At 47.5% G+C, this 18373-nt stretch overlaps 1 long non-coding RNA gene and 1 other non-coding gene across 2 annotated transcripts; one reads left to right on the top strand and one right to left on the bottom strand.

Moving 5' to 3' along the window:
• Positions 1–8579: 8579 nt before the first annotated feature.
• On the top strand, positions 8580–12290 carry LOC120617500 (uncharacterized). The gene is made up of 3 exons (XR_005656926.1): positions 8580–9321; positions 9571–9698; positions 10953–12290. It is a non-coding gene; the product is annotated as an uncharacterized LOC120617500 (long non-coding RNA).
• On the bottom strand, positions 10040–10158 carry LOC120618347 (5S ribosomal RNA). The gene has a single exon (XR_005657226.1). It is a non-coding gene; the product is annotated as a 5S ribosomal RNA (ribosomal RNA).
• Positions 12291–18373: the final 6083 nt, after the last annotated feature.

Here is an 18373-nt window from a genome sequence, read left to right as displayed (position 1 = left end):
TCACGAGCTCTCCAGGAGGTTCTCACACACACGAAGGTTTGAGAAACACTCCTGAGTTAAAGGGGAGTAGAGACAAAATGCGATGTATGACTCTTAAGTGGAGCCTCGGTCCAAGTAAAGGAAGAAGAAGGTACACAGGACACTGAGGATAATTAGAAAAACTTGGATAAAAATCATATATTAGAAACTCTAAAGCCAAGTATTATAGGGCATAACTCTCTTGTATTTCATTTAAAATTTCCAGCAAACCTTCAAGAAAACGGAAGCTCAGAAGTGTTAGCCCAGGACCTCATGTTATGGGTTGAATTATGGTCAAAGATATGTTGAAGTCCTAATCCCCATCACTTCAAAATGTGACCTTACTTGGAAATAGGGTCGTTGCAGTTGTAATTAGTTAACATTAGATTATAATAGAGTATGGTGGGCTCAGTTCAATATAACTGGTGTCCTTATAAGAAATGGAATCGAGACATAGAGACAGATGGGAAGAAGACGGCCACAAGAGAATGGAGGGGTGGCATCTGCAAGTCAAGGAAAGCCAGGGATTGCCAGCAACACGAGCTACCAGGAGAAAGGAGTAAACTATTCCCCTAGAGACCTCAGAGAGGCCACGGCCCTCCTGACACCTTGATTTTGGACTTCTAGCCTCCAGAACTGTGAGACAGTGAATTTCTGTTTTAACAAAGCGATATTTTGTTGCGGCTGCCGCAGAATACGAGCAAGCACACCTCGTAGCCAAAGGGACAGATCCAGGCTTGTCATCCAGGTGCTCCAACCGGTACCCCATTGTGAAGGCTCAATCTTCTTGCACCTGACACTTGGCCTGACTTTGGAAACTCAAGCTCGGATGGCAGACCAAAGACAGACAGATGCTGCTGCTGCGAATGTTCCTGCTTGGTGTCTGGAGCAGTAGTGGCTGTAGGTAAAGCCACTGGATGCCCCTTCAAAACACAGACCACCAGCTGTTAAAGTGACTGCTCAGAGAGCTCTCAGGCAGAAAGGGACAACGAAATTCCAGAAACTTTTCTGAACACCCACAAAAGAATATAATTCTACTAAAAGACCCTCAAGACACATTGCCATTTCTTTGGGGCATTTCTTAATTCCTACAGTGATAAATGATCTGTTTGCCCAGGAAAAAACAATAAACTAACTTTATAGTAAATAGTATCGTCAAATCGGTGTTAACATTTTTGGATGAAATAATGATATTGTGGTTATGTAGGACGATGACCTTGTTCCTTAGGTGACACATGCTGAATGTAAAGTGTCTTGATGTTCACAACTTTCAAGAGAAAAAGAAAGGACGCTGTACAGACAGACAGCAGATGGCAAAAATATTAACAAGCGCTAAACGTCACCGTCACAGTGCTCTTGTCCTGCTCTTTCCACTTTTCTGGAGGTTTGACATTTTTCCAGTTAGAGTTGGGGAAGAGACCCCATCATGGAAAAGACTGCTTTTGAGTCGAGCCCGGAAGGACTGGGGTGATATAAAGGACACTGTAGACACAAGGCACATGGAGAAACAGACAGAAGCTGTGTAATGAACAGGCCTTTTTGCTTGCGTGAAAACCATATGTGACCAGAGAGAAACTGCTTGGACCAAAGATTATACTAAATCCTAGCCTTATAAAATATAACCCTTCCCTCATATAGTTCATGGCTTAATAGGGACAATAGTCCATTTTAAGATAAGTTTGGGACAACTTTATTGGACTCAGCTACTACAGGATCTTAAATGGTCATTTAAGAAATTTAGATTTAATTGGATATAAAGTGAAGAACAATAACAACTGGCAAAACAATACTTATTGAAGACGAACTATATGTCAAAAGCCATTCTGTATTATATCTTTACTCATTGTAGCAGACCTATGAGACAGGTACTTCTATTATCCTTATTTCAAAGATGAGAAATTTAGTTATAAAGAAATTAAACACCATCCAAGGTCATGCAATTAGTAAGAGACAGAACTTCGATGTGAATTGTATGATCTGGTACGAAAGCCCATAATTTTAACTCAGAATCCCTCCTCATTGAGAGACGTGGAGCCTGAGAGAGAGATGGTCTCAGTTATCCATCTGGTTGCAGGATGGACTGGAAGCTGCTTTAATAAAAGTATCAGAATCGAGGTGACAAAAGAGACAGCAGAAAGCCTTCTGTCTTTCCCCAAGAACTACATAACACCTGGCCAAAAGTTGTACTCAGGCCTAGCGACTCCCTGGAGGGTGGCTGGGAGAATGGAGGGGGTAGGGATAGACATGAGGCAGGTGTGGCCGGCTGCCTTCCTGCAGGCATTCCTTTCTTGGCTGGCAAAGCCCACTTCTCAATAAAGAGGCTTAAGGTGTGAGACCCTTGCATCCCAACCATTCTTACAACCAGAGGACCCGATCTTGACCATGGAAATTGATGGGAAGTCTCCTGGGGCCTTCTGCAAAATGTTTGTCTCTCTAATGAATAGCAATGCAAAGGAGAAAGGGGCCCCCTCCTTTTTGTGTGTGAATGTGGTACTGTCTGCATAAGGCACTTGCAGGTGCTGTAGCCCTTTGTAACTGAGGGAAGATGGGGCCAGCACTGGGAGAAAGATAACATCGGGATCTTCAGCGACATTGTTGGCCACTTCACCAGAACCCTAGGACTGGCCAGTATCTGATCATTTGCCTTGTGACAAGGTAAATACATCTGCTTATGCCGTGCATGCTACTCAATAACGTATTATCTCTCAGCTCTGAATGTACCCTTCAGTATGTGCTCTGTGTTGAAGGAATTCTTTAAAGTGGTTCTTTAAAGTGAGCAGGATGTTACACTTTCTGAGTAGAACACACTCTGGAGGGACACCCACACCACTGGTGGCTGATCACCTAACTGCTCCCCACCTGTATGCCAGAGGGTGACCTACTGTAACTGTAGACCAGCTCCAGCCCGGCCACCTGGAGAACTTCTCTGCTGTTCCATGAGCTGAATCACACTGCTCCAAGCTAGCTAGCCTTCCTTGGGTCCTGTTCCTCAGCACTAGGTACATGAAAAAAGTTGGCTCTTTTGTCATGTTAATAAGTCTTTATATTAAACTTCCTCCATTTCTATCTTCAAACTACTACGCCATGTTTTGTTGGCTTTTGTGTTACTTGCAGCTGACCCAATGCAACACTTAACAAGTAGTTAGCTAGGACAGAAAGCATCCATGATAAATGGAGTTTCTAGATGGGAATATTGGTGCTGCCAAGAACAGAAAGAGGGAACAAAAGAAGAGAAATGAGTTTGAGGAGGAAGATGCTAAGTGTCTTTCTGTGCAATAGGAAATCTGAGAAATGTCCAGAAGGAGGTGCCCGGAAGGCAGCTGGTGGCACGGCACTGAACAGGGACAAGGAGTCAGAACTAGAAGTGATTATGGGGGGCGCACTTGCAACGACAGGAGAGCTGGTGTTGGGAGGGACACCTGGACATCAGCGAAGCAGGTGAAATCACCCGGGGAGAGAGAACAAAAGCGAAAAGGGATTAGTAGTGACCTATTGGAGTGTGGTAAACTACCCTCAAGTTTAGTGTCTTAAAATAACAATCCTAACTTACTAATTCTCACAAGTCTCTGCAGGCCCAGGAGGGTGGGGCCCTTCTGCTCCACGACTTCTGGCCCCCTGCTGGAGTATGCGAAGGTTCAGGACTGGAGTCACCTGAGCTCTCGTTCACTTCCGTGCTGATGGCTGGTGCTGGCTATCAGCTGAGACCTCAGCTGGAATGTCTGCTTGTGGCCTCCACGTGTGTCCTGAATTCCACCGAACATGGTATTTGGGCTCCGAGCAGAGACATAGAGAGTGACGAGGGCCAGAGGTGGACTCAGCTCAGAAGTCACCCAACACCAGTTTGGGTGTGGGCTATTTATCAGGCAGTCGGCAGCCCCAGATTCGAGGTCTCAGCTCTCCATGGGAGAGTGCTGTCACCATGTAAGGAGAGAATATGAAATGGGGAGGGAGGGGTCACCATGTGGCCATCTTGGGGAAATGCAATTTGCCACTCTAGGGGAGCAACACATTTATGAGGAAGAGAAAACAAGCCAGAAGAGGAGCAGCGACAGGAAAGACAACGGGAGAGTCCCAGGGCCTGGGAGGGAAAAGGAAGTCCCCACGAAGTCCCCCTCGAGTGTGGGGCTCAGGGGTGAGAAGCACACGTGAAAACGAGTGGTGGCAGTAGAGTCGGAGGCAGCAAGAATGTCATTTTTAGGCTGGTGGTTGGAAAGAAAGGTCCTCAGGGTGATGAGAGACATTTAAGTTCTGCTAGTAATCGAGACAGCCTCCTGTGAATGAGAAGGTGGGAGCGTAGGCAGGGTCCTTCTAAACAAACGATTGTCTGACTCAGGATAAGTACAGGGCTCTCCTTAGTCTGTAACGACCTCCACGAGGAGAGCGCGGAGCTCGTGAGCGAACCCAAACCCTTCGCTCTGTATCAGCAGGACTCCACCGAGCGAGCTCTCTGCAAACCTGTGACCGGAACGAGGTGACGTGGGACCACTGTCTTCCTCTTCTCTACTCACTCTCCACAGAAGGCGTAAACCCAAGAGAAGACAGTAAAGTGAATTCCACAACGCGTACCGAGCACTTGTTTTTTAATTGATACAATACTTGGCACTAGGGGTGCAAAAAGGCACAGTCCCTGCCTCAGGGGACTCACAGATTTAAGAGGAGAGATGAGGAAATGAACGATTTCGGACTCAGTGTGATGAGGAGGTGGGACTTACCCACAGAGAACTAAAAGAGAAAGAATCTCCTCGGTCTGACTCAGTCTGGGGGGATCGGAAGGGTTCTCGAAGGAGGCGGTTTGAGCAGATGCAGCCAGAACACAGGGAGAGTGGGCGTGGGGGTGAGGGCAGGGGCGGGGTGGGGGGCCGAGAACGTTGGAGAGGGATGCATGGGCAGGTTTTGAGAAACTTTGTGCTTTGCTAACTGAGAAGGGAAACTCAGGAGGATTGTTAGCTGAGCGGCGACGTGATCCAATTTTCACTTGAGGCGGATCACACTGACCGCCCTGTGAAGGGCAGGTGTCGGGGACATGTCGGGGATCGATTACCCGAGGCAGGGAGGCTTACTGAAAGACCCAAGTGGCATGGGCTGAACTGTGCACCCCCCCACACACACACACAAAAAGATGTTCAAGTCCCAACCTCCAGTACCTCACAATATGACCTTATTTGTAAACAGAGTTGTTGCAGATGTAATTAGTTAAAATGGGGTCATTCTGGTGTAGGATTGGTCCCTAATCCAATATGACAGGTGTCCTTTGTTATAAAACAAAATTCAACTGAACAAATCTTATTGGCTTTATTCAGCGATTTACGAATCGGGCGGCATCCCATCTAGCAGAGAAAAGAGCTCCGAGGAGCTCGGCAAGATGAAAGACCTTTATAGTTAAAAAGGGGCAGGGCGAGGGAGTCACACTAGTAAACAGTGGACCAGTTGTGGCAACGCCACCTTCCTTTAGGGAGTCGGGGGTCTATCAGGCAGATGACCTCACTAGTGCCAACCAGGCGATTCCAGACTGACTGGTTTAAGATCCCATTCCTGGGAGAGGCTGAAACTGTAATTAAGTTAGGTAGTAAGTCTCAATTCAGTGATGTGTGGCTTTGCATAAGTGACTCCATTTGGGGCCTGTTGTCTCTGTTTAAACAAACACCTTATCAAAAGAACATCGTGTGGAGAGGCAGACACGCACTCAGGAAGAAGGACATGTGGAGACTGGAGTGACGCTTCCACGAAATAAAGAACCGCCAGGAGCTAAAGAAAGGCCTGGGACAGACCCTCCCCTAGAGCCTTCAGAGGGCCCGTGGCCCTGCTCCACCTTGACGTAGGACTTCCAGCCTCCAGAACTGTGCCCAAAGAATTCCACTTGCTCCGAGCCACCCCATTTGTGGCACTTTGTGACAGCGGCCCCAGGAAACTGATGGACCAGGTGAGGGGGATGGCAGTTCAAGCGGGACGGGAGTGGGGACAGAGGACAGCGAGAAGCAGTCATCAGAACCCCGGGCTCGTTGTGGAGATTGGACGGAGAGGGATTAGGGTGACTCGCAGCTTTCTGGTAGGGTGACCGCGTATTCAGTGATGCCATCCACTGAAAAAGGGAAAGTCCACCTAGAATGCAAGCTCTGTGACCTAGTATGAAAAAATATTTATTAGTCATCTATTGCAGCTGAACAAATTACCCCAAAACCAGACAACTGAAAATAGCGATAAGGATTTGTGGTCTCATATACTTTCCATACATCGGCAAGGCAGTCCTGGCTCAGAGTCCCTCAGAGGTGGCAATTAGATGCGAGCCAAGGTCGCCATCATCTAAAGGTTTTTTTGGACAGAGTCTTGCCCTACTTTCGAGGTGCTCACTCACGTGGCTAGCAAGCTAGGGGGGCTGATGGTGGGGGAGTCTCAGATCCTCTCTGTGGGATCTTCTCCACAGGGCTGCTTGGGTGTCCTCAGAGCTTGATGACTGGGTTTCCCACAGAGCAAGCAAGTCAGGGAACCAGGTGGAGCTGCAACACCTTCTGTGACAAAGCTTTAGAGTTGTGCACCATCACGTTGACTGTATTCCGTCGGTCGCACAGCCCGCCCCTTAGATAATGGGGGAGGGAACTATACAAAAGCACAAATGCCACAAGGTGAGTGTGACTGGGGGCCACCTGGGAGACTGGCGACTACAGAAAGTCAGAAGGGAAGGGGGAGGGGCTATCGAAGCCACAATAAAGGGGAAACAACACCACGTGTGTGTCTTCCTTGTGAAGACTAGATGCATTCGTTTCACTATTTTTGCCTTCTTTTTTAAAGCTAATTTTCTGTGAGTAAAACTCAGCGAAGTAACATGAATCAGTACACATTTCAACTAGGAGTACTTATGTTTTTGAAAATCCTTACTTTTATCCCTACGGTTTTTGAAAAATTTTAATCCTATCTCAGCGGGCGTTTGCCTATGTTTTTAAGTGGGATGCCAAACTTATGATGAATTGTAAATATCTCCTCAGTTTTCCCATGCCCCATCCTATTTGTCTATATATATATATGTGTGTGTGTGTGTGTGTAGCACATAAACTCGTTGCTCCTAAGAAATGAATTAGTAATTGTAGACATATTTATTTCAGCAGGCCTATATCAGTATTGCTGTGTATAAAAGGCTGCGTTGGCACACATCACAAAAAAATGCAAGCCTGTCCCAAGAAGTTCTCCCTGTGGAGCTGGTAGGGAAGAGCTTCGGGCATCCGAGATAGAATCTAGTCTCTGCCTCTTGTCAGCTCTTTGATTTTGGACAGATCATTTAACCTCAACCACACTTTCTTCATCTAGAATAGGGTCAATCAACTTTCTATCAAGAACCAGATAGTAAATATTTCAGGCTTTGTAGATCACACAGTCTCTATCACGACTATTTAACTCTACTATTGGCTCATGAAAGCTGCTGTAAATATACATAAGCAAACGAGCATGGCTACGTCCCAGTAAAACTCTATTCACAAAAACAGGCAGTCAGCCAGATTTGGTCCAAGGGCTATTGTCTACCAACCTCTGCCATCCCAGCTGATAGCCAACTCAAGATGTCTGTCCCCTGAGCCATATCAGTTCAGAAGTGGGCGTATCTAAGCGCGTCTGTGCCAATGAGACATGAGGAGAGCATTAATGGAGGCTTCTGGGAGATCAGCATCCTTAAGAAAATGCTGCCGTACAAAGCTAGTCTCTCTCCATCCCAGGCATGGACAAGAAACCTTAAAGGCCCAATTACCACTAACAGCCGTCCTAAGAGCCTTAGCAAAAATTTGACAATGTGGATGGCAGGGAGAAGCCTTTCTCTAGACTCCTTTTCATGTGAGCTAAAAAAAAAAAATTCCAACTTCTCCGCATTAACTCTGAATTGGGTCATCTGTTATTTCAGCTAAAGGCACCCTGAGTAAAAACCTCATTTAAAGGATAGTTCTGAAATCGAAAAGGGATAATGTGACCATGGCATGTAAATCACAAAGCTCAACCAACTTGAACATTAGTGATATTGAAATAATCGCCAAAAACCCCTCCCCAAATCATCGCTGGGTCTCAGTCACATTAATTGTATATGCAAGTCTTTGACACCCCTCTTCCATTGAAAATGAAGATCCTTCATCTCTCATCAATAATTTAAAAAAAAAAAAAAGCTGCAAACTATCATTTCTTTTAGCTTGGGATTCCCAACCCACATAAGAAAAAACTCAGTGGAAAGAAACCAACAGTAATTATTAGCCTGTCAAAGCGATGCAGTGAGGGTTTTTACAAAGCAGCTCCCCTCTCTCCCTCCTTCCCTCCCTCTCTCCCTCCCTTCTTTTTTTTTCTCCTGGAAAATAGCAATGCAGAAACTCGAGTTTGAGGAGTGTGGGACTGGAGTCAAAATTCCAGCTCTGCCTCTGAGTAAATCATTACATACTGCATAGTTCTAGTCCTCATAAGTAATGTTCTCCAGTCTCAAAAGGGTAGAAATAGGGATTCGTGGTTATTTATTAAAATCAAACAGCACTGAGGACCTTATAAAGTTAAACCACTTACTCTGTCATTCTCTCTTCCTCGTCTCCCCCTCTCTGCCCCTGGGGAGGTTTAGCACAGCTAGCAGTATTTTTTTTTCTTCTTCTTTTTATATCCTTCCACGATGACCCAGTTTTGTGATGATTTGAAATTCGAAACAAAGAAATAAATTAATCCAATGTGACATTTCATGACTTGTATTGCTTGCAACTGTGTCAATAGGTATAATATACCAGAAACTGATAATAAATCGCGTCCTGATTTATCAAGTACCTACAATGTGCCAGGTATCCTAATGACTGACAATCATTAAATTTCACAACAGCCCCATAAGGCATTATTATCCTCAGCTTTACTCCAGCAAAGTGCGGTTCACAAGATTGCTTTAGCAATCTGCCTAAGGCTGTAGAAGAGGAAGTGGGGGGCCTCCAGAGTCAGATACAGGTCTGTGAGATTTCAAAGGAGGATTTCAAAGGAAGAACGACTCAGTTGGGAAACTATGAAAAGTTGAGAAACTATGAGCCTGCCAGAACTTTGCGTCTGAGTAGTGCTGCTGTGGTGGGACCTGCCACATTGGGGGGTAGGACTCTGGGGACAGGCACATGGGGGATGAGTGAGGAGAGGGACAACAAGCTGTCTGGCGTTGAGACTGGTGACCTGGAGCTGGCATCAGCACCCCTGGAGATGTCCCCACTGCACCCAGGACGACCTGTAACGGACTCGAGCTCACACATCGGATTGATGACAGAATTGGGACCCCAGCTGAAGTCTAGTTTCTGACTCCAGTTTCATTCCCGTCTTTCTGTAAGCTGACTATCTTTCCTTTAAGCCCAGCACAAAAGCCTCCTTCTCCACGATGCCTCGATTGACTCCTCTGGCCCCAGTGGCCTCCCTGCTCTGATACCAAGGACACTCCTCTCATTTGGCACTTGCCATATACTAACTTGTTAACTTGCCATCTTTGTGCATTTATTTTGATAAACTCACAGGTAGGGACTATATTTTGTATGTTTTTTGTGCTCACATAATATTCTTTTTTTGTGTCCTCCATAGGATCTGGTATGACACCAAGCATGTGACGACACTCACTTATAGGACGTAAACTCGACTGGGCAATAGAGATGGACCAGCGACGTGGATCTGGATGTGGGAGCCTTTGCCCGGCCATCAAATGCACAGAGGTCCTTACGGGATGTACTGTGCTTTTACAGTTAAGCATCTGGGCTTTCAAAAAGGCATCCTGGGCTTGAAACTCTAGCTGGGCCATCTTAACCCCCCTCAACTTTAATTTCCTAATCTGTAAAATACGAATAATAATGAATGGCTATAAAGTGCCTGAGAGCACCTGATGGAGAACTTTCATATGCTCCATACGTATTAAATGCTCAAAAATGCTATAGGTGTGGTTATAATTTTTAAATATAAGAGACCAAACCACTTGCTGAATGCACATTAAACAAGCAGACTAAGAATTTGCAGAAGTAAACTTCTCGCTGCTCTGCAGGGCATAATTTTTTTTTAACACCTACGGCACCTGGTCTTTCTAGGTGGTCTCCCATCCAAGGACTAACCAGGCCCAACCCTGCTTAGCTTCTGAGATCAGATGAGATCGGGCGTGTTCAGGGTGGCATGGCCGTAGATAAGACATAATTTTACGTAGGAATGCTCTCCTGTCCACATAGTGCTGCAACCCTGTCTTTGGGCTACAGATTTTAAACTAAAAGGCATTCATTGAGTGTCCACCTGCGTGCAGAATTCAGTTCTTCGGTGACAACCAGCAGGACCCAGGAGCCATTTACATTTCTCTATATTGGCAGTTCTCAGAGTGCGGTCCAAGGACCCCTGAGGCTATTTCAAGGTGTCTACGGAGTCAAAGCTCTTTCTGTAACAGCACTAAGATGGCTTCGCCTTTTCCACTCATTCACACGTGGACGGCGGTGCTGCTCAGAGGCTGCCTGAGCTGTGATAATGTCATCTCTCAGCTAATGGATTGAGGGTTTCCATATTCCTGGTTTTTTTTTCTTTTAATTTCTCAGTTTTAATTTTCATAGGGTAAATATCAAAGATGCAACCCGCATTTAAACAAAACAAAACAAACAAACAAAAAAACATCACTTCAGCCCTCAATGATTTTTAATCCCGAGAGCAAAAGTTTTAGGACCCCAGCTGCAGATGCTTCTGGCTCACTGAGACGTCCCCTCGCCCACCTTCATCCATGAGCCACCTCCCGGTCTCCAGGACACTGTCGTAAAACCCTGTGAGCGGTGGTGAGGACGCCCCGTTAACTGGCAAATACGTTCTTCTGACGGATCTGTTTCAGTCAGTCCTGCTGGCGTCCCGTCCACAATTAACATTTGCGAAACAGCAAGAGCCACGTCTTCCCCGCCCCAGGCCCACAGAGTCTCTCTCTCATGGAAGAATCTTCTGCCTTTTAGGTTAAGAAAAACGCCCAGTCACAGGCTGCTGCTCCAGAAGACGGTCCCGCACACCGGCTCTTCTGTGCCCTTGCTCCCCGCTTGATGTTTCGCCCTGAAAGCCTGAACGCCGTGCTCGGCTCCAAGAACTTCCCTTCCAGAGTTTGTGAAATAGCTTCGTTGAGAGTCTTACAATGGTTTTCTGTTTCCCAAGAGTATGCTATAGGGGTCATGGTTACAGACGTTAGGAAAGGCTGGGTGGGCTGGGCTAATTATATATGGATTATTGCCTCACATTTTCCTGTCCCGCAGACTCAATGCAGATGGTGAGACTGTGAGAGAAGCAGGGGCAGATTTGCCACCAAAGAGACAGGAAATCTCTGCAGGAGGCACACAAGCACGAGGGGCGTGTCTCCCACTGACCCTGGCGTCGCTCCAGCAAATCCTTCCTTTTTTGGTTCAGGAGGGAGACAGGAGGGAGACAGCTTGCGTGGGCTCTGCCAAGGCTAACCAACTCTTGATTTCCCCAAACGAACGTTGGAACTTGCCAGCTTTAGGCTAAAGAGAGAAACCAGACACCTTTCAAGAAGAACAGCAAACGCACATTCCTCTTTAATTATACAGCTTCCTTAACTGTCTAATCACTTACAAACAGGTCCTTCCTAGAAGCATTCCTTCAGCAGATGACTATTCAGGAGATAAAATAGATCCTGGGAGTGTTTACAAAAGACATCTGCTTTCTTTGGCTAGTTGTCGCCATTAATCAAAATTTATGTGGAACGGCTCGTCTTTGGCAGAACAAGAATATAATCGAGATGACCCTGAAGGGCTAAAAAAGGTTAATGGACTGACATAGCATGTATGAATTGCACAAACATGCAGAACCAGTCTCCAAGGGTCCTTGAACTACGGAAATTAGGTGCCTGACTCAGGCGCACACACGCGGAGCGGGGTCCACGCACAGAGAGTCCATCGTTCGTTCTAGTCGGGACCTTTCCTGCAGCCCAGCCCATCAGGTCTAGCCTTCCGACTGGCCTCTCTCCCTGCCTGGGAGCTGCCCGGCAAGTTGTTAGAAGGTTCAGAAGGCTCTAGAATCAGATTTCAAAGTACTTGCCAGTGAATTTCCCTCTCGGCTCTCCGACCCCACCCCCACCTGAAAGTCCTTCACTTGTTAACTCGGGGCCTCTCTTCCCTGCCCCTCAGGCCTGAGTCACTCACTTCACACCAGGAACAAAGTTTGCAAATACTTGGCTACCAGGAGTCGCTGTTCTCAGGGCCAGATGGAAGATTCAGATGCAGATTTAGAGAGCTAGTTTGTAGCTCCCAGAGCTGAGATAAATATGCCAAGAGCCGAGGAAGCAGGGGGAAGGGGAGGGTCTCCTGGGAGCGAGTGGAGAGTGGACGGGGCAGCCTGGAGTGGAGGGGCGGAGACCAGCCCTCCATCGTCCTTCATGGAGGCTCACCAGCCTGCTGCCTGCGGTTCGCTGGTTTTAGTTAATTCACGCCTGTGCCTCTGGACGTCCCATTCCTGCCTGAGGGCCCAGGATACTCCCGAGTCCTCTAAAACGAAGGACAGAGGTACTTGGGGGTAGTGAGCATCCAAAAGGTGAGAGCTGAGCAGCATAAAGGGAAATCTCACCTTCGACAAGGAGGGCTTAGATGGAATCGGTGTTTAAGCACCCCAGGTAGACTACATGGAGCCTGTCACATGAGGGGACAGCTCTGCGGTCAGGGTCAGGGGGGGAAACACACACACAGGGAAGCACATCAGAGCCACGTCTCACCCCAAAGGCAGAGCTCGACCTGCAGGTGAGAAGAGCAAAATTGAAAGTCATTAACGGATTAGAGCTGGGGGCCCCTGGGAAGGCGTCCAGCCCCCTATCTTCTGGGCCGACTCCTGGAGTAGGACAGCACTCCTAGAAAGCGTGGTTGAAATCCCAGGCAAACTGAAGAGTGCCTGCTCTCAGGGCGGAGTCCCCGAAGGTGCAGACCCCGTGCCCGTGGGGCGCGCCTGCGTGGGCGGGCAGAGATGCTGGGGTGCCGGTGCTTGGGCAGGTGAGCTGGAGGGAAGCTTCACAGCAGGCGGGGCAGCGAGGAAATGGCCCAAACAACTAGAAGTCCAGGGGTCCTGAAGGGGCTTTCCTGGTTGGGGCGAGAACCACCAAAGTCGTCTCAACGTGGGTGGCCTTGTGGAAAGATGTACTTCCCCGGAGGCCAGTGAGAATGAACGAGATCGGCCAAGGACCACAAGGCGCCTCCCCCACAGCCCGACAGTGTGGGAGCCTCTCGTGAACCCAGACACCGCCTGGGGAGAAAGGAGGGTGGGGAAAAGTTGGAGAGAAACCCCAGTTAGCTGAGCAGTTTCCTGAGAGAGCCTGGAAACTGGAAACGGCTGAATTGTGGCAAGATGAGTTCTCCTCCGACAGCAGGATCGAAAAGTTGCCGGCTCAGTGGAGTGCGATGTCAGAGAAGTCACATTTCTGCACACCCAAGTCAGCGGACGGACAAATGCATGCCTTTTTTTAGGTCATGGCCATCTCCTGCTAAAACGGTATGATCATTTCCCATTGCACTTGTCAATTAATCCAGACTCTGGCCTCTGGACCAAGAACCCTGTTCTTCCTCCGCCAAGTCCACGTCCTCCCTCACTAAGCGGCTGTCCCACTGGTCTCCTTTGTGAACGGCACGCTGGCCAAGTTCCTTCCTGACTCAACGCTTACGTGTCCACGGTTTCTTCTGCCAGGAGCATTCTTTCCGCCTCAGCAGAGGAAACTGGCGTCTTCTCAAGCTCGGTAAGGCCGGCTGCCCCCGAGCGAAGCGGTGGTTGTCTCGGCACTATATTCTCTATCTCGGCACGCTCTTCTTTTTCATTCCATGGCATTTCACACTCTAGAGCCACGAGTTTGTTTACGATATGACGTTACTCGTGTGACCACTGGGTTGCTGTAATTCTTGAGCGAAAGAAAGGAGTCTGAGAGTTTATTCGGTGAGACCTCATGATCGGTATACGTACACTTTTTGGAAATGTTTAAAAATATCATGATACATATGTGAAACGCCTGAGGACTACGAGACCCTAGACTGAGACATGCTACTTTAAATATTTGCTCCCCTAAAAGGCCAGGCTCCTTCTTACAACTCAGTTATGAAAAGACAAATAACCCAATTAAAAATGGGCAAAGGACCTGATTAGACATTTCTCAAGGAAGACACAGAGATGGCCACCGAGCACATGAAAAGGTGCTCGAGATTAGTAGTCGTTAGGGAAATGCAAGTCAAAACCACAGGAAGATAGCACTTCAAACTCACGAGCATGGCTAAAACCAAACGGTGAGGTAGCTGTGAGCGTCGACAAGGACGTGGAGAAACTAGAACCCTCACATGCTTCCTGGTGGGACTGTAACATGCTGCAGCCGCTTTGGAAAACAGTTTGGCGGTTTCTCAAATGATTACCATATGAATCAGCAATTTCCCTCCTAGATATATGCCCAAGAGAAATGAAAACGGGTGTTCACACAAAAACTCGTAGTGATAGCAGCATTACTCATAATAGCCAAAGAGTGGAAACAACCCAAATGTCCATTGACTGACAAATGGCTTAATAAAAGGTGGTATGTCCATACAACGGAATATTATTCAGTCATAAAAGTGAATGAAGTACTGATACATGCTACAGTATGGATAAAACTTGAAAGCATCGTGCTAAGTAAAAGAAGCCAGACACAAAAGACTCAATATTGTATAATTCCATTGATATGAAATGTCCAGAAAAGGGAACTCCACAGAGAAAATAGATGACTGGTTGCTTTAGGGAGGGGGAGGGGAATGGTGGGTTCAGAGGGATGGTAGCTAAAGGGCATGGGGTTTCTTTTGGAGGTGATGAAAGTGTTTTAAAATTGACTGTGGTCACCAGCGCCGCCGGCGTCGTGGTATCATGCGAGATCCCCATAAAAATGACTGTGGTTATGACTGCACGTATCTGTGAATATCCTAAAAATACGGTACACTTTAAATAGGCAAATTGTATGGTGTATTAATTATAACTCAAAAACTCATTTAAACAATGATAATAATAAAGATCAGGCACAGGCACGTACGGAAAGGAGAACGTACCTATTCTGGATAAAGCAAGGTACCCTTGTATCGTACCAGTGGAAGTCATAGCCCCTTCAAGCCAGGACACACTCGCCATTGTGTCCTCTAGGTGACTGATGCAATGCTGTGCACATAAGAAGAATTCAATAAAGTAATGGGTAAATAAATGAATGAGAAAGTAACCCTCCGATGAGTATTTTCTATTTATCCTGAACGCAGAGTGAGGAAAGAGGCTTAAATGCCAGCGGGAAGCTTTTAGATGAGGTGTTGACAAAATGGACTTACATGCAGGGTTGGGCCACATAGTAGAATAATCTCGTGTGACCTATTTATGATGAAGCTGAAAATCAAGTCAATCCAGTGAACTTCTCTCCAGCGAGAATCGAGTTATTTACTATCACCAGCCGTCTACCTTCCCTCGGCTCTGGTAAACACCATGGAAAGTAAAAAGCATCAAAGAATCCACAACCTACTTAGTTAGGAGACAAGAATAACACCCCTTGAGCGATCAGAGTAACACTCAGCCTATCATCATCATTCTTAACATTCTGGGATGACGACCCCTTTCTCTTGTTTGTTCAGATAATCTTCCTCTTCTGTCTCTACTCTTTTCCACCCTTAATAATTGTGTGCCTGTGGTATTTTAGGTAAATTGAAATTAATTTCATTTGGAGAATTCTATACTTCTGAGATAGAGACACATGGACTTATCTAAAAATCGGGCTAGAAACTCTAAAACAGCATGGGGGTGTATGATGAAAAGTGAAGGTCTATGATGACAATGCCATGTGACTTGTGACATAGTTTACTTAAGAGACTATGCCTTACTTAATGGCAGAAAAGAAAGCAGACAGGATCGGACCCCCACCTGCAATGTTGATGAGCACACAATGTTAGTTCTGGAGATGGCCCAGGTACTTCTAAGTAGGCCTGTTGGGGCAGAAGGAATCACATTTCTTCCTGCTCCTCTTCTTCTTAGTGAGAGAGGAGAATCTCCACACATCACGGCCAGCGCTTCGGAGGCATCCTTTAGGAGGAGCACAGCTGTGTTCCTGTTCCGAGTCCAAACCGTAGCCTAATGGTTCGCCTCCCACCAAACAGGAAGCCAGATTCATTTTCTTGCAGCCTGAAGAACACTGCACGTGGAAAACACTTGGTCAAAGTTGGATGAGTAGAAGAACCTAAAAGAATCCCAACTCTGTGGGGTGAGCGGCCCTGGTTCCAGAGAAGGAATGCTTCCACAGGTGGCCACCAGAGATGAATTTGCAATGAAAGGACGCATCGTGCTGGCGGGGTGACCCCGATCACCAGGAGGGTCTGCCCTCCATAATGGGGAGTGGAAGACTAGATTTGCACACCAGTGGTCTCTGAAGGTGTCCCTTGGTATTCTCCTGCCCAGTTCTGATGGCAACTAGACATCACACAACTGCCTTGGCCTGAGGACACGGTGACCAGGATTTCCAGACCTGGAGGGGACCGTGCTGGTGGAGGGGGTCGGGGGGTCCAGGGTGGATAGAAAAGAAGGGAGATGATGAACCACGTGTAGCCCCCAGAGCACCCACAGCAAGGGCAACCCCCCTCACTCTCGCAAGTTTCCCCAGGAAAAGAGACCAACCAGAATCCTGGAGGTGCCATTCCTGGACGAGGTGAACTCACTGTATGAAGCAGCTGCACGAGGGGCGAAGGTGCGCTGTCCGCGCTGTCCACGCTGTCCGCGTTCCCTCTGCAGGTCCAAGGCACTGACTTCCCCCGACGCAGGGAGCGTTATCTGCTGAAGAGTCACAGCTGTGTTCTTTTTCAGACATGGTCCTCACCGGTAGGAAACCGCCCCAGCCGAGGTGACAGCCCCTCTCCAGGGACAGCACGCATCCCAGGGTTAGCCTCTGCAAAGTTACAGAGGTCCCACCCTCTTCCCTCATTGGCACACCGCGGGGATGTATCCTGGTGAGTATTGAACAACCGCGGCTCTGGGGGGAAAGTCTTGGTCTGTAATATTGGGAGATTTCAAACTCCCACTGTGTAACTACTCCCACCATGGCCAATGTCAAGATTGTGCTGACTTCAGCGAAGGAGGAGCTGGGAGGAGATGCACGCGGTCACTCCCGTGAGCCAGTGGGAGGCCATCTGGCACGGCCCTGCACACCTCTCGCGAGGCCATCACCCTCAGAGTTCCCATGGGATCAGCCAAGACCTGTTGAAACCACATCACTGTTCAACTTCTGTCTCCACCCCGCTCTGCTTCTTCGTGCCTTACAGGTGTTGGTCCTGAGACAGTGCCCAACACATCTGCTCTCAATTCTGCATCTCTGTTTCCCAGGGAGCCTACGCTCTAACCGCCCCTTGCAGTCGGCGTCCTCGGGAGTCTGTCCTTGGCTCTGTTTACTGCTCACTCTGAAGTCTTTCCCTGGGCAGCCTCACGCCTCCCACACTGGGCCATCACCTCTGAGTCCGACGACACGACTCCACTCTGGCCTTCAGAAATTTCTAGATTCCCGTGGAAACGAAACAGATTTCAATAGTGCTCAACATTTACGAAACAAGCTCATTATCTTCTCCCAAAACCTATCTTTTTCTTCTCTGTTCTCTCTTTCAGTAAATGATTCACCATCTTCCCAGCAAACAACTCAGAATCACGCTTAACGGTGCTTTCTGCCTAAACTCGTGGCAATTCTCTAGTTCCATCTCTAAAGGCATATTCCTTTTCTTGCATCCCCTGTCTCCGCCTTGTTAGGTCCATATTACCTCCCAAGGGCTCTCTGATTCTGCCGTCTCCATCTTCCCGGCCACACTAGTCCACGCCAGTGACGTCCAGGGCGGGGTGGGCCTGACGAGCCAATGGGAAGCAAGAAGAAGCACTAGGGCTACTCTCCCTACAATTTTAGTCTGTCCCTTTTAATATATGCCTTATAATGTACCTGAAATGTTCATAAATGCTTGTAATTTATAAACAAAACGCTTTCAGTGGAATGTTTGTGTACTCCATTCAGTGTTCATGGTCCAAAAAGTTTGCAGACCTCTGTTGGCCACTGCAAGCACAGTGACCTTGCTACCATGCAGATCCCCGTGTCCCTCTGTATCTGGGTATTTGGTGACTCTCTGGGCTCCAAGGCCACCTCCAGCGTTAGACCTTTTCCAGTTTCCCATGCTGTTATCAACTTCTTTCCCCGTTTATCTAGAGTGCCTCAAGTGATGCATACATTTTTTTCTTATAATATAGATATTTATGTAAAATCTCCTATTCTCTGGCACACTTTAAGCTCATCGAGGCAGAGATTATGTATCTATTTTCCCCCTAGAGCTTAGCACTGCTCCTGGCATATAGAAAGACTACTTTTTGCTGAATGAAT

Source organism: Pteropus medius, unplaced genomic scaffold (genome assembly GCF_902729225.1).
Source record: "Pteropus medius unplaced genomic scaffold, Ma_sr-lr_union100, whole genome shotgun sequence".
NCBI classification, from domain to species: Eukaryota; Metazoa; Chordata; class Mammalia; order Chiroptera; family Pteropodidae; genus Pteropus; species Pteropus medius.
This window is presented reverse-complemented; position numbering and strand designations above follow the sequence as displayed.